Raw genomic sequence first — 12,311 nt, forward strand, 5'->3', positions numbered from 1 at the left:
TGATTGGCGCAAATAAAATTCATCCAACAATCAACTTTATAATAGATTCTATCTGTGTGAATCAAAAATAACTCTCGTACAATAATTTGATCCACACTCTCTCGTTTGTAGGAGTTATTCGGTCATTATATTTTTCCCTTTGACCTTTTGACAATTTCATAAATGTAACCTTCCACCTTGGCAGGAGCCATGATCTATGATTCTATATGTTAGACTCCACTATTCAAATCATGTCTGGGACCCACCTTCCTAAGGTCCTACGTAGGAAACAGCTCCACTAATATGATGGTTCAAATGCCAAGTAGATTCTCACTTCTTTTGAAAATCATTCAAATTCCAAGGAAGAATCCAATTCTAACATTTGAATATCTAGAGACTTAAAGAATAGTGTAAATTAATCGCATATCATTTTAGATTCTAATTCAATTCAAATACTTTTCTTTTCTTTTGAAAGCCATTGGATTATTGCAATTAGGCTTTAGACAACAACTCTTCAATTACATATTTTTTTCCTCCATCATGAACATTCGTAGTGTCAAATTACCAAAGGGGAGATCAGTTTGGATATAGTAAAAGTGGGTGATAGTGTAATGAGCACCTAAGAGTACGTCGAGACATAGGCATCCTTCTCTATAGGTGAGGAAAACTTTTGTCAAAATTAAATCTTATAACACATAAAAGTGTAATTACTTGATCACTAAATAGTAAGTATCAAATTTTGTACTTAAAAGTTTTAATGCAATAAAAAATTTACATTTCAGAATATTATATATTTTCTCTTATCGAAATGATAAATAATTTTTAAAATTAATTAGTGACAATTAATTATGTTAACAAAAGATGGAACTTTTGCTCTAAAGCACAATAAGGAGGTAAATAAAATTAAGCTCTTAGTTCTTACATCACCTACCTAGGAAGAGTTTTTAATATGGCCCAAATATCTGCCATGTGACAAAGTAGGATGCAACCAAAATTTTTTAGATGGGTAACACTCTAGATGCCAAGCTCACATATCAAATTTAAACCCAAACGGAATTTGCCTAATAAAAAATAAAGAATTAAAAAAATCTAGGTTTTGGGAGAATGCATAATAATGCCTAGTATATCAATTAGCATGCATGTACAGACACAGAGATGCATGCCATTACATAGTAGAATATCCGATTGGATTACAATATGAAATTTGACAAGTGACTAATCCAAACCATGTTCTCTCTATCCAATGGGGAATAGCCCCATCATTTGTCAACATGCCACAATGAGAGAGGGCTGCATTGGAAGCATGCCCAATTGGGCTCGCTGAGAAAAATATTTTTGCTAACGAAGTTGAATAATAGTATTGGGAGGGGGATTAATTCATTATTTTCAATTGTCATATTTAGATTCCAATAGTTTAATTACATGTTATGTCAAATTAATATTGACGAACTAACTAAGTACAATACATTGTTGAGAACTTATTCAAGTTAGAAAGTTTGGATCAGGTCTTCATAAGAGAACCATTCTTGTACACTACCTGATCCATATTTGGATTCCACTTAATTTCTCAGCTTGTTGTAAAAAGAGAGAGATTGAGTGGATTCCAAATGTAAATTAGGCACCGTATGAAAATGATTCTTGTACAAAAATCTGATATGGACTCCAATTTACATACACTGGATTGTCTCTTAGTATTAGTAGCTATGTAAGCACTAAAATATAAATTCAGATAAAGTATCACCTTAATATGCATGAAAATAGAAATAGATATAATTTTTTAATTAAATAAATATCATTAGTGGCTTTAGGGCATATACATCTAACATCTTAAGGTGACTGGAGACAGCATTCGAGGTGAGATGGAGATAGGAAATAACATGCAATCGTCAGATCATATTAGATGTGTATAATTTATAACAATTAGATTAGTTTTATCATAACCTTCAGGGATAAGAAGCACTAGGTATGCATAGCTTCGTCCTTTAAATATTACTTGAAATATACTAAAAAAATAAAAAATAAAAAGGAAGAATATGTAAGGTTAAAGCAACACATCCTCATGTGGGTCTTAACTTTTTAGAAGAATGAGGGATAAAAATGTATTCCGTAGGCAAATTACCTTAAATATTCTAATTTATGGAAGGGAGTATTTTCTCCTATATGAGAGAAATTTACTTTTATTTCATCATAAAAATAATCATAAATTTATTGCATATATCATTTGCCAGATGCATGGTGATCAAAACCATTGCTTTGATAATTACGATAAAATATTCCAACAATTAACCTGCAATGAATATAATTCATGAATGAAAAAGGAAATAAATTAATTTACAATTTCACAATATTTAACAACCAGGTACAATTTCTCTATTGTCCAATAAGTCTTCACAACTAGAATATAAATGAACGAAAGTAGCTTTCTTAGAGCTAATGGCTCAACCAATGAGTTGGTTGGGATGGAATGGGCAAGGGGAGGAAAAGAAGAGAGAGAAATAGCCTTCCTAATATCAAATTTACATTTTGTATGCATTAGTGTCCAGCACCAGGAGGACTCGGGCCTGATGACAATCTGCCAAGCCAACAAACCATACTTGATTTGGCCTTCTCATAAATCGAAGAATATTCCATCAAATGATTTGTACTTTCGAAATCTTCTGATAATAACCTTGTCGCATCAACACCATTGTGTCTTAATACAACAACAAAGACAAGAAGAATCAGAACCAAAGTAGCTCTTCGCCAAAATTCCGCCATTTTCAGAATTATATATCTCAAGTTGATGTTGGAAGAATAACTTATAAGAAGCGAAGAAGAGTTTGGTAGAGAATGATACTTCTTGAGGAAACTATGGATGGTATTTATAGGGCTTTTGGAGTTCTTTGCCCAAGTCCAGTACTATGACTCATTTCATTTGGTTAGTATTGACCAGAGACTTTGATTATTTAATTAATATGAAGTTCCGTTGGCAACATCAGCGCTTACGAGTTTAAGATATTCAAATTACCAAAATGCATCTCTACGTAACTTGTAGGCTAAGCAGTTAACGGCAGTTTCATAGGGGTTATTTGGTCATTATGTTTCTCGCTTTAGCTTGCCCCATACGTTATAGTGGACTGAGAACTTCGTACGTAAAAACCCGAAATTTCACTGGAAAAGTTCAAAGCTTTAATTACTAATAAGCCGTTTGACTCGGTAAACCTTTGACTTTTATATTCTTCAGAAAAAAAAAAGTATTTATATATATATATATATATATATATATATATATATATATAGTACCGCACCATCTTGGCAGGAGCTATGTTAGACTCAAATACTCAAATCAATTGTGGGACCCGCCTTTCCATGATCTTGTCTAGGGAATTGATCCACTTATATGATAATTTAAATTTTTAATTAACACCTATGTCCTTATAGGATAAAGTTTTTTTTCATCGGTTGGGAGAGTTCAGGTGGGATTCACTCTTTTCTCATTTTTCTCCTCCCTACCATCTGAGTTTGTGATGAATCACGGTGAATGGAAATATATTAAAGTAGATGCAAAGGGAAAATTTCTTAGAAAAATTTGAAAGTCGTAGAATTAGATAACTACTATAAAATAGAAGAGAAACTAGACCAAACATCAATTAGATTACTCGAAATCGTAGTAGGATATGGATACTAAATGCCATCTCAGATAATGAAGAAAACCATGACCATATGATTTATCGGAACTAACATCATATTTATATGATCATCATATCTAGAAATGAACGTACTATTAAGATAACAATTATCAAACCGTATCAATTTTATCATCAATGCTTGAACAAATGGCATTAGTAACAAGATTGTTAAGTTTGTCTTGAATTCTTGATCCGTTTTGAAGATTGACCCGATCCGACATATTTTGGTGGCGACCCGAATAGAAAATTTTCTGAGATTTGTGATGGAAGCAGCGGCCCATCACTGATCTCGTATGGGGGTGCGGGGGCGTAGCCCCCGCAGTATGGTTCGACCGGATCGACTGCGACCCGATGGGTCGAACCGCTATTTGGAATATATATATATATATATATAATGTATTGTTGCTTGTTGAGAGTCATTATATTCTAGGGTTTTCACAAAGCTAGGGTTTCAAGGCGAGTTCTTCCTCGCCGCTGCTAGGGTGTAATCTCTCTTCTGCATAGTGAATCATCTTCTTCTTCGCCCAAGGACGTAGCACACCACCCTGGTGTATGAACCTCATTAAATCTCTGTGTCGTACGGATCTATTGTCTCCCTTTATTCGTGTTTCTTGGTGTTTGATCTAACAAACTGGTATCAAAGCTCTTGGTTACTTCGATCCATGGCTTCAACGAAATACGATATTGATAGGTTTGACGGCAACATCAGTTTTAGTTTATGGCAGGTTCGAATGATGGCTGTTCTCACGCAGCAGGGTTTGAAGAAAACCCTATTTGGGAAGGCGAAGAAACCTGCAACTATGTCCGATGATGATTGGAGCGATTTGGATGATAAAGCCCTTTCAGCTATTCAGTTATGTCTTTCGAATGATGTTCTACAGGAAGTTCTCTCAGAGAAAATGGCTGCAGAGTTATGGGTTAAGTTAGAGAACCTCTACCTCACCAAATCCCTCACCAATAGGTTGAGATTGAAGCAACAACTGTATACCCTTCATATGGGTGAAGGTACTTCTATTAAATCCCATATATCTGAGTTCAATTCTATTGTTACTGATTTGAAAAGGATAGATGTTAAAATAGACGATGAAGATTTGGCCCTATTATTGTTATGTTCTCTGCCTCCATCTTATAAGCACTTTAGGGATACCATGATTTATGGTAGAGAGACAATCTCTATTGAGGATGTCAAAACGAATCTGCAAAGCAAGCAGAAGATTGATGATGAGTTGACAACTACCAATAAATCTGATGGTGTTGGTTTGGTAGCTAGAGGGAGAACGAATGAAAGGGGTTCATATGGTGACAAAAAGAAGGCTAGATCAAAATCTAAGCACAAGAATTTAACCTGCAATTACTGTAAGAAAAAGGGGCATATTAAATCTGAATGCTATAAGCTTTTAAATAAGCAGAAGGCAGGTGGTGGTGCTCAAAATCAACAGAAAAGAGATGATTCTGCAGAAGCCAGTATTGCTGAAGATGAGAGTGAGTCTGATATGCTTTTGGTGACTGATGATAAAGTTAGATCACAGGATGAATGGATTCTTGACTCTGGTTGTTCCTACCATATGTGTCACAATCGTGAATGGTTCTCCACATACGAATCAGTTCGAGGTGGAGTTGTGTTGATGGGAAATAATGCTTCTTGTAAGACTATTGGAATGGGAACGATCAATATCAAGATGTATGATGGCATTGTCAGAACCTTGTCCAATGTCAGGCATGTCCCTGATTTGAAGAAGAATCTCATCAGTTTAGGCACTCTTGATTCAAATGGGTGCAAGTATACAGCTGAAGGTGGAGTCATGAAGGTCAGCAAGGGAGTTCTCTTATTGATGAAAGGAATCAAGGTTGGCAGTTTGTATGTGTTGCAGGGTACTACAGTCACTGGGTCTGTTGCAGCAGCTTCATCATCTATGTCTGAATCAGATGTCACAAATTTATGGCACATGAGGTTAGGCCATATGAGTGAAAGAGGGATGGCATCATTAAGTAAAAGGGGCTTGTTGTGTGGTCAGAGTACAGGAGCAATGGAGTTCTGTGAGCATTGTGTGTTTGGGAAGCAGAAAAGAGTTAGTTTCAGTACTGCTATTCACAGGACCAAGGGAACTTTGGACTACATTCATTCAGACCTATGGGGGCCCTCCAGGGTTGCTTCAAAGGGGGCTGGTGCAAGATACTTGCTTACTTTCATTGACGATTTCTCTAGGAAAGTTTGGGTCTATTTCTTGAAGCACAAAAATGAAGTATTTGTCACTTTCAAACAGTGGAAGAATTTGCTTGAGAAGCAGACCGGGAAACAAATTAAAAGGTTGAGAACCGATAATGGCCTAGAGTTTTGTGAAGGTGACTTTAATGAGTTCTGCAAAAATGAAGGTATTGCAAGACACCATACAGTTGTTAAAACACCCCAGCAGAATGGAGTGGCGGAGCGTATGAATAGAACCTTGTTAGAAAAGGCAAGGTGTATGTTATCAAATGCAGGATTGGGCAAGGAGTTCTGGGCAGAAGCAGTTAACACAGCAACCTTGTTGGTGAATCGATCTCCTTGCACAGCTATTGAGTGCAAGACTCCAGAAGAAGTTTGGTCAGGTAAACCTGCAGACTACTCAAATTTAAAAGTATTTGGATGTCCTGCTTATGCACATGTAAATGAAGGGAAGTTGGAACCTAGGGCTAAGAAATGCATTTTTCTTGGGTATGGATCTGGAGTGAAAGGATACAGGTTGTGGTGTTCTGATCCAAAGTCTCCAAAATTTCTTATTAGCAGAGATGTTACTTTTGATGAATCTGCTATGTTGCATCCTAGGAAAGAAGTCCCTATTCATTGTGATGAAGGTCAAGAAAAATCTAGAGAGAAGGTGGAGTTTGAAATTGGTGGTTCATCTTCAAACAAAGCACAATCTACTTTAGTCCAGTTGCCTACTTTTACTGAAGGAGATGATGCTCAAGAGAATCAAGAAGAAGAGCGGTACAGCATTGTCAAGGATAAACCAAGGAGGAATATTAGACAACCACAAAAGTATGGGCATGCTGAATTTGTTGCTTATGCATTGTCTGTTGCAGATACAATTGAAAATAGTGAGCCTGCAACATATTCTGAAGCTGTTGCTTCAATTGATTCTACAAAATGGTTGATTGCCATGAATGAGGAGATTGAATCTCTTCATAAAAATCAGACTTGGGAGCTTGTGAAGCCAAGAACAGGGAAGAAAATTGTTGGTTGCAAATGGGTCTTCAAGAAGAAGGAATCTGCCTCAGGTGTTGAAGATGCTAGGTACAAGGCACGTTTGGTTGCAAAGGGCTACAGTCAGGTACAAGGAATTGATTTTAATGATGTTTTCTCACCTGTTGTTAAGCATAGTTCTATTCGTGTCCTACTTGCTTTAGTTGCTATGCATGATTTGGAGTTGGAGCAACTTGATGTGAAAACAGCATTCTTGCATGGTGAACTAGAAGAACAGATTTATATGCATCAACCTGAAGGGTTTGTTATTGAAGATAAGGAGGACCATGTATGCTTGTTGAAGAAGTCCCTATATGGTTTAAAACAGTCTCCTAGACAGTGGTATAAAAGGTTTGATTCAGTTATGGCTAGTTTTGGATACTCCAGGTGTCAATATGACTGTTGTGTTTATTTCAGAAACCTCTCTGATGGGTCATTCATATATTTGTTGCTTTATGTTGATGATATGTTGATTGCAGCAAAAGATAGGAATGAGGTCAATAGGTTGAAGGAACAATTAAGTTCTGAATTTGAGATGAAAGATTTGGGGGCAGCAAGGAAGATCCTTGGTATGGAGATCAAGAGGGATAGAAAAGCAGGGAAGCTGTGGCTATCTCAACAAAAGTACACTGAGAAGGTATTGAATCGTTTTGGCATGAAAGATGCCAAACCTGTAACTACTCCTCTTGCATCTCATTTTAGACTTTCAACTGCTCTATCACCTAAGACAGATGAAGAGGTGGAGTACATGTCACGTGTTCCATACTCTAGTGCAGTTGGCTCCGTTATGTATGCTATGGTTTGCACTCGTCCTGACATTTCACAAGCTGTCAGTGTGGTGAGCAGATATTTGTCATGTCCAGGTAAAGCTCATTGGGAAGCAGTGAAGTGGATACTTAGGTACTTGAAAGGGACCTCTGGTGTTTGTTTGGAGTTTGGGAGAAATGGTGATAGTTTATCTGGTTATGTTGATTCAGATTATGCAGGTGATCTTGACAAGAGAAGGTCACTCACAGGCTATGTATTTACTCTTGGAGAAAGTACGGTTAGTTGGAAAGCTACTTTACAAACTACAGTCGCATTATCTACCACTGAAGCAGAATATATGGCAGTGACTGAGGCAATTAAAGAAGCTATTTGGCTTAGAGGTTTGTTGGGAGAACTCAGCATGGATCATGGGGTGACTGTTGTCCATTGTGATAGCCAGAGTGCTATTCACTTGACTAAAGATTCAATGTATCATGAGAGGACAAAGCACATTGATGTTCAGTATCATTTCATAAAAGAGATAATTGCTCAAGGTAATATCCAAGTGTTGAAGATTGGTACTGAAGACAATCCAGCTGATATGTTGACTAAGCCTTTATGTGTTGGTAAGTTCGAGCATTGCTTGAACTTACTTGGTGTTTGTCATGTTTGAGTTCAGCCCTTTGGAGGGCTATTGGAGAAGATGAAGATATTAGCTATTTGTTTATTTGTTGGAGGAGAATTCAAGGCAAGGTGGAGATCTGTTAAGTTTGTCTCGAATTCTTGACCCGTTTTGAAGATTGACCCGATCTGACATATTTTGGTGGCGACCCGAATGGGAATTTTTCTAAGATCTATGATGGAAGCAGAGGGCTTGGGCCTATCCCATCACTGATCTCGTATCTCGTATGGGGGTGCGGGGGCGTAGCCCCCGCGGTATGGTTCGACCGGATCGACTGCGACCCGATGGGTCGAACCGCTATTTGGAATATATATATAATGTACTGTTGCTTGTTGAGAGTCATTGTATTCTAGGGTTTTCACGAAGCTAGGGTTTCAGGGCGAGTTCTTCCTCGCCGCTGTTAGGGTGTAATCCTTCTTCTGCATAGTGAATCATCTTCTTCTTCGCCCGAGGACGTAGCACACCACCCTGGTGTGTGAACCTCGTTAAATCTCTGTGTCGTACGGATCTATTATCTTTCTTTATTCGTGTTTCTTGGTGTTTGATCTAACACCATCATCATATGATTCTCTACTAACGCTCCACAGTTTAGAGGAGTTAAAAATAGGGAACAAGCTTGAAACCTCTCTCCCACCCTGGATTAGTGGTCTTCGACTTGAAAGGCTCGAATTACAAGGATACACTTGGCTCGAGTCACTCCCGGATTTGTCAAGCCTGACTAATTTGAAGGTATTAACACTTCGTAATTGTGAAAAGTTGAATGATATTGGAGGCATCAAGGGAATAAAGTCTTTGAAACACCTGTACATGGGAAACTGCTACACCATAACAAATGCTAGAAGGAAGATATTTGGCCAGGTCGATTCTGTGTCTTGTATTGTGGCCAACTCTCATTACTTGCAATTAGTTATAGTTTCTTAAATTAATGATTGACTCAGGTCCTGTCCTTTCCTTTCTTTGCTCTTATTTTTACAGGGAACACTTCTAGTGGATTATGTTGGGTTACACACAAGTGAATATTCGTTGAATGTTGATGATGGGGTATGTAAGGGGTTTATTCTGTGTATTGTTTTTGCATTCACCCAGCCCAATCAGGAACAAGTGGAGGTATGCCCAGAGGGTGAGCTACTGAACGACTTTGAGTTCCTTCTTGACGCTCGTATCCATCGAAAACATGGTAGCTATTTCGATTGTACCATTTGGCTGCCGATGAAGGGTGTTAAATTAACTACTGAGCGAGATTCAATATACATTCACCATTTCAAAGGGTCTGACTTGTTTGGGATTCCATTGGAAGGAACAAATGCAATTGATATATGGCATGTTTCAAGTTCAGTGTCCATCGAGTACCAGAATCATAGGTATTGGCTCCGTTGTAAAGTGAAATTCTTGAAGGTCTTATTATTGGAAAGCAGGGAATGGGAGGAGCAGGAAAGTGAGGTGAGGAAGATGGTAGCAGATTTCTTCAAATGGACATCACAATCATCAGATGGTGATGATGATAATGAAACTTCTTCATTTGGTGATGATGATGATGAATCTTTATATGATGATTGTGAATCTTCATTTCTTGATGATGATGGATCTCTATTTGCCCTTGATTAAAGAAGTGAGAGAGACCAATAAAATGATACGCAGGTTTGAATTTCTCCACTTGCCTTCTATTTTAACCATGTTTAATATATATATATATATATATATATTGATGCCATCAGTTTTGATTGATCAGCCAGCAAATGCAGTTTTATCTTTATGTCAACCAAACTATGAAAGACTGAGTGTAACACGTGTTGGTGTATGATGTCTTGTATTCCGTCGCAGTTTAATCCAGGGAATACTGGTGCAGCACCTAGACAGGCAGGACGGCGGTCCCGCTAACCGGTTAGCGGGCCGTGGGGGTTGCAAAAGGGGTAGGATACTCCTCTGCATAGCAGGAGGTGTAGGGGGGTGCAAGCCCCTGCTCAAATTTTTTTATTTGAGGGCAATTGTGTACTTTCCGGATTAGGGTTTTTTTCGCTATTTATTTGTAGTAAAGGTTTCTTTCTCTATAATGCAAGCAATACTGAGAGGTGTGAGGAAGAACGCTGTAACCCTATTCTCCATTGATAGTGAAGCAGGATCTCATCTCATCGGGGACGTAGGCAACTTTGCCGAACCTCGTAAAATCCGTGTGTATTGTTTGTTTTGTTTTTCCATTATCTTCTGCATCGTTTTAGAGTTGCGTTTCTACAACACGAGCGTATATTTTATGTTATGGGTAAGGGATCGTTGCCTGATCGTGTGGCTTCTGCTCCAGTACGAGGCCAATGAGAGCACATACAAAGATATCAACATCAATAAAATTTTTTATTTCACTTGATGCAGGGGCCATTGGACAAGACAGCTTTCTTTTTTCTCTTATATTGTACAAATACATATATGTCACATATTAAGTCCAGCCCTTCCCACCAAAACCCAATAACTATTCCTCTATCATACCCTACTAACCAAGGCCAATGAAGTATGACAATTTTTACAAACAATATGTCAACCAATTAAGAGACTCCTGATGCTACTAGTAAGGTTTGGAATGTTAAGACTATTGGATCATTATCTCCTTTTGCAGCACACATGTCTTTGCCTGGAAACAAGGAGTGGAGTTTTATCTACAGAAAATACAGGTTTGTCTTTCCGATATCACTGTCTCTCTTCAATTTAGATATTGTTCCTCAAAATTTTGATTTAGTCTGCTAAGCTAGAATGCCAATTAGTTGTCATACAGTGTATTCAACTTCAACTTCCACCTGATTATGTGGCCAATGAGAACTCTACATTTTTTTTTCTTTTTTAATAGATGGGAGTGAACCAACAGAGTGGAATGGAGGTGTCTGACTTTCAGTTGGTGAGAAGTTCTAATGAAGTAGAATCAAGCAGTGCATGTCTTGGCTGTGAAATTGACGATCTTGGGCTGGAAAATGGTGACATGGGAGTTCAATTCATCTAGATTTTGTAAGGGCCTTCAAGGTTCAGAGAAGTCAAATTCCAATGGTATGAAGTAGTATTCCTGTGAAAATTTTGATAAAGTTAAAGATGGGTTGTAATAAATGTCAAAAATTATTGTGACATTTAATTTCCTCAGGAGGTCATGCTCTTCTTGTCAAGTTAAAATTGAATCAATGCAGAAGATGATACAGTCAAGACTCAACAATCTGTGGTGTATGTTTTAGTTCTCTATTGAACAGCACCTCAATCTCAATTTGATGAACTGCCTGCTAAGCTCAAGAACAAGCTCATCTTTGTTGCCAATGCAAAGGTGAGTTGATCATTCTCATCAATGTTACTTTTCTGTTGCCGGCATTAGATTGCATTGGATTGTTAATAAAATGAACCACATGTGATTCCTTTCAATGATTATATCAACAAGTGGGTTCAGCTTTAGTGATCAATTCCCAAGTGGGATGGTATTGAAAAGAGTGGCAAACCATGATTAATAGTTAATGGTGATTTTCAGTTCAAGAGTCTTACATGAAACTATGATATGAGAAAACAAATTAACAAAATCTTAATTCTGTAGCAGGGATTATGGACCGTCCAGAATATGTGGCCTCCCTCATATTCCTCTTCCGCAATGTACTTGCTATCTTCACTAGCTTCTACCTCTACAACGACACTATTCAAAGAAGGAACAGGTTCAGGTTAATTGGTCCAGGAACTGTCATCAACGACAGTTTCTAACTTTTTATCGCATTGATGTTATAGGTGGCTGCAGCTGCTGCTGTCTGTGGAATGAAAAGCGAAAACTTGATGTGTTAAGTCCCGGGTTCTAATTCAAAAAATATGGAAGCGACGGAGAATTGTTTTTAGCACCATAAGAAAGGCATGTACTTGATGTGATTAAGAGGTTTTGTTTTGTTTTTTTTGTTTTTTTTTTTTTTAATGTGGTTAATGCACAATTGGGTTGGCAATCTGAGCTAAGTGGGTTTTAAGTTTTATTTATTGAAACAGTATATTTTTCACCCTCTTTTACATTTTT

The 12,311-nt window shown here is 37.6% G+C and overlaps 1 long non-coding RNA gene across 2 annotated transcripts; it reads left to right on the top strand.

The window, feature by feature from the left end:
* Window positions 1–8,856: 8,856 nt before the first annotated feature.
* Window positions 8,857–12,304, top strand: LOC122081563. Of its 2 annotated transcripts, none has more exons than XR_006141114.1 (5): window positions 8,857–9,157; window positions 9,275–9,937; window positions 10,905–10,959; window positions 11,133–11,591; window positions 11,856–12,304. It is a non-coding gene; the product is annotated as an uncharacterized LOC122081563 (long non-coding RNA). The 2 variants fall into 2 exon arrangements; XR_006141113.1 differs by lacking the exon at window positions 8,857–9,157 and having other exon boundaries at window positions 9,369–9,937; window positions 11,133–11,326; window positions 11,418–11,591.
* The last annotated feature ends 7 nt before the right edge of the window (window positions 12,305–12,311 follow it).

Source organism: Macadamia integrifolia, chromosome 6 (genome assembly GCF_013358625.1).
Source record: "Macadamia integrifolia cultivar HAES 741 chromosome 6, SCU_Mint_v3, whole genome shotgun sequence".
Classification (NCBI taxonomy): domain Eukaryota; kingdom Viridiplantae; phylum Streptophyta; class Magnoliopsida; order Proteales; family Proteaceae; genus Macadamia; species Macadamia integrifolia.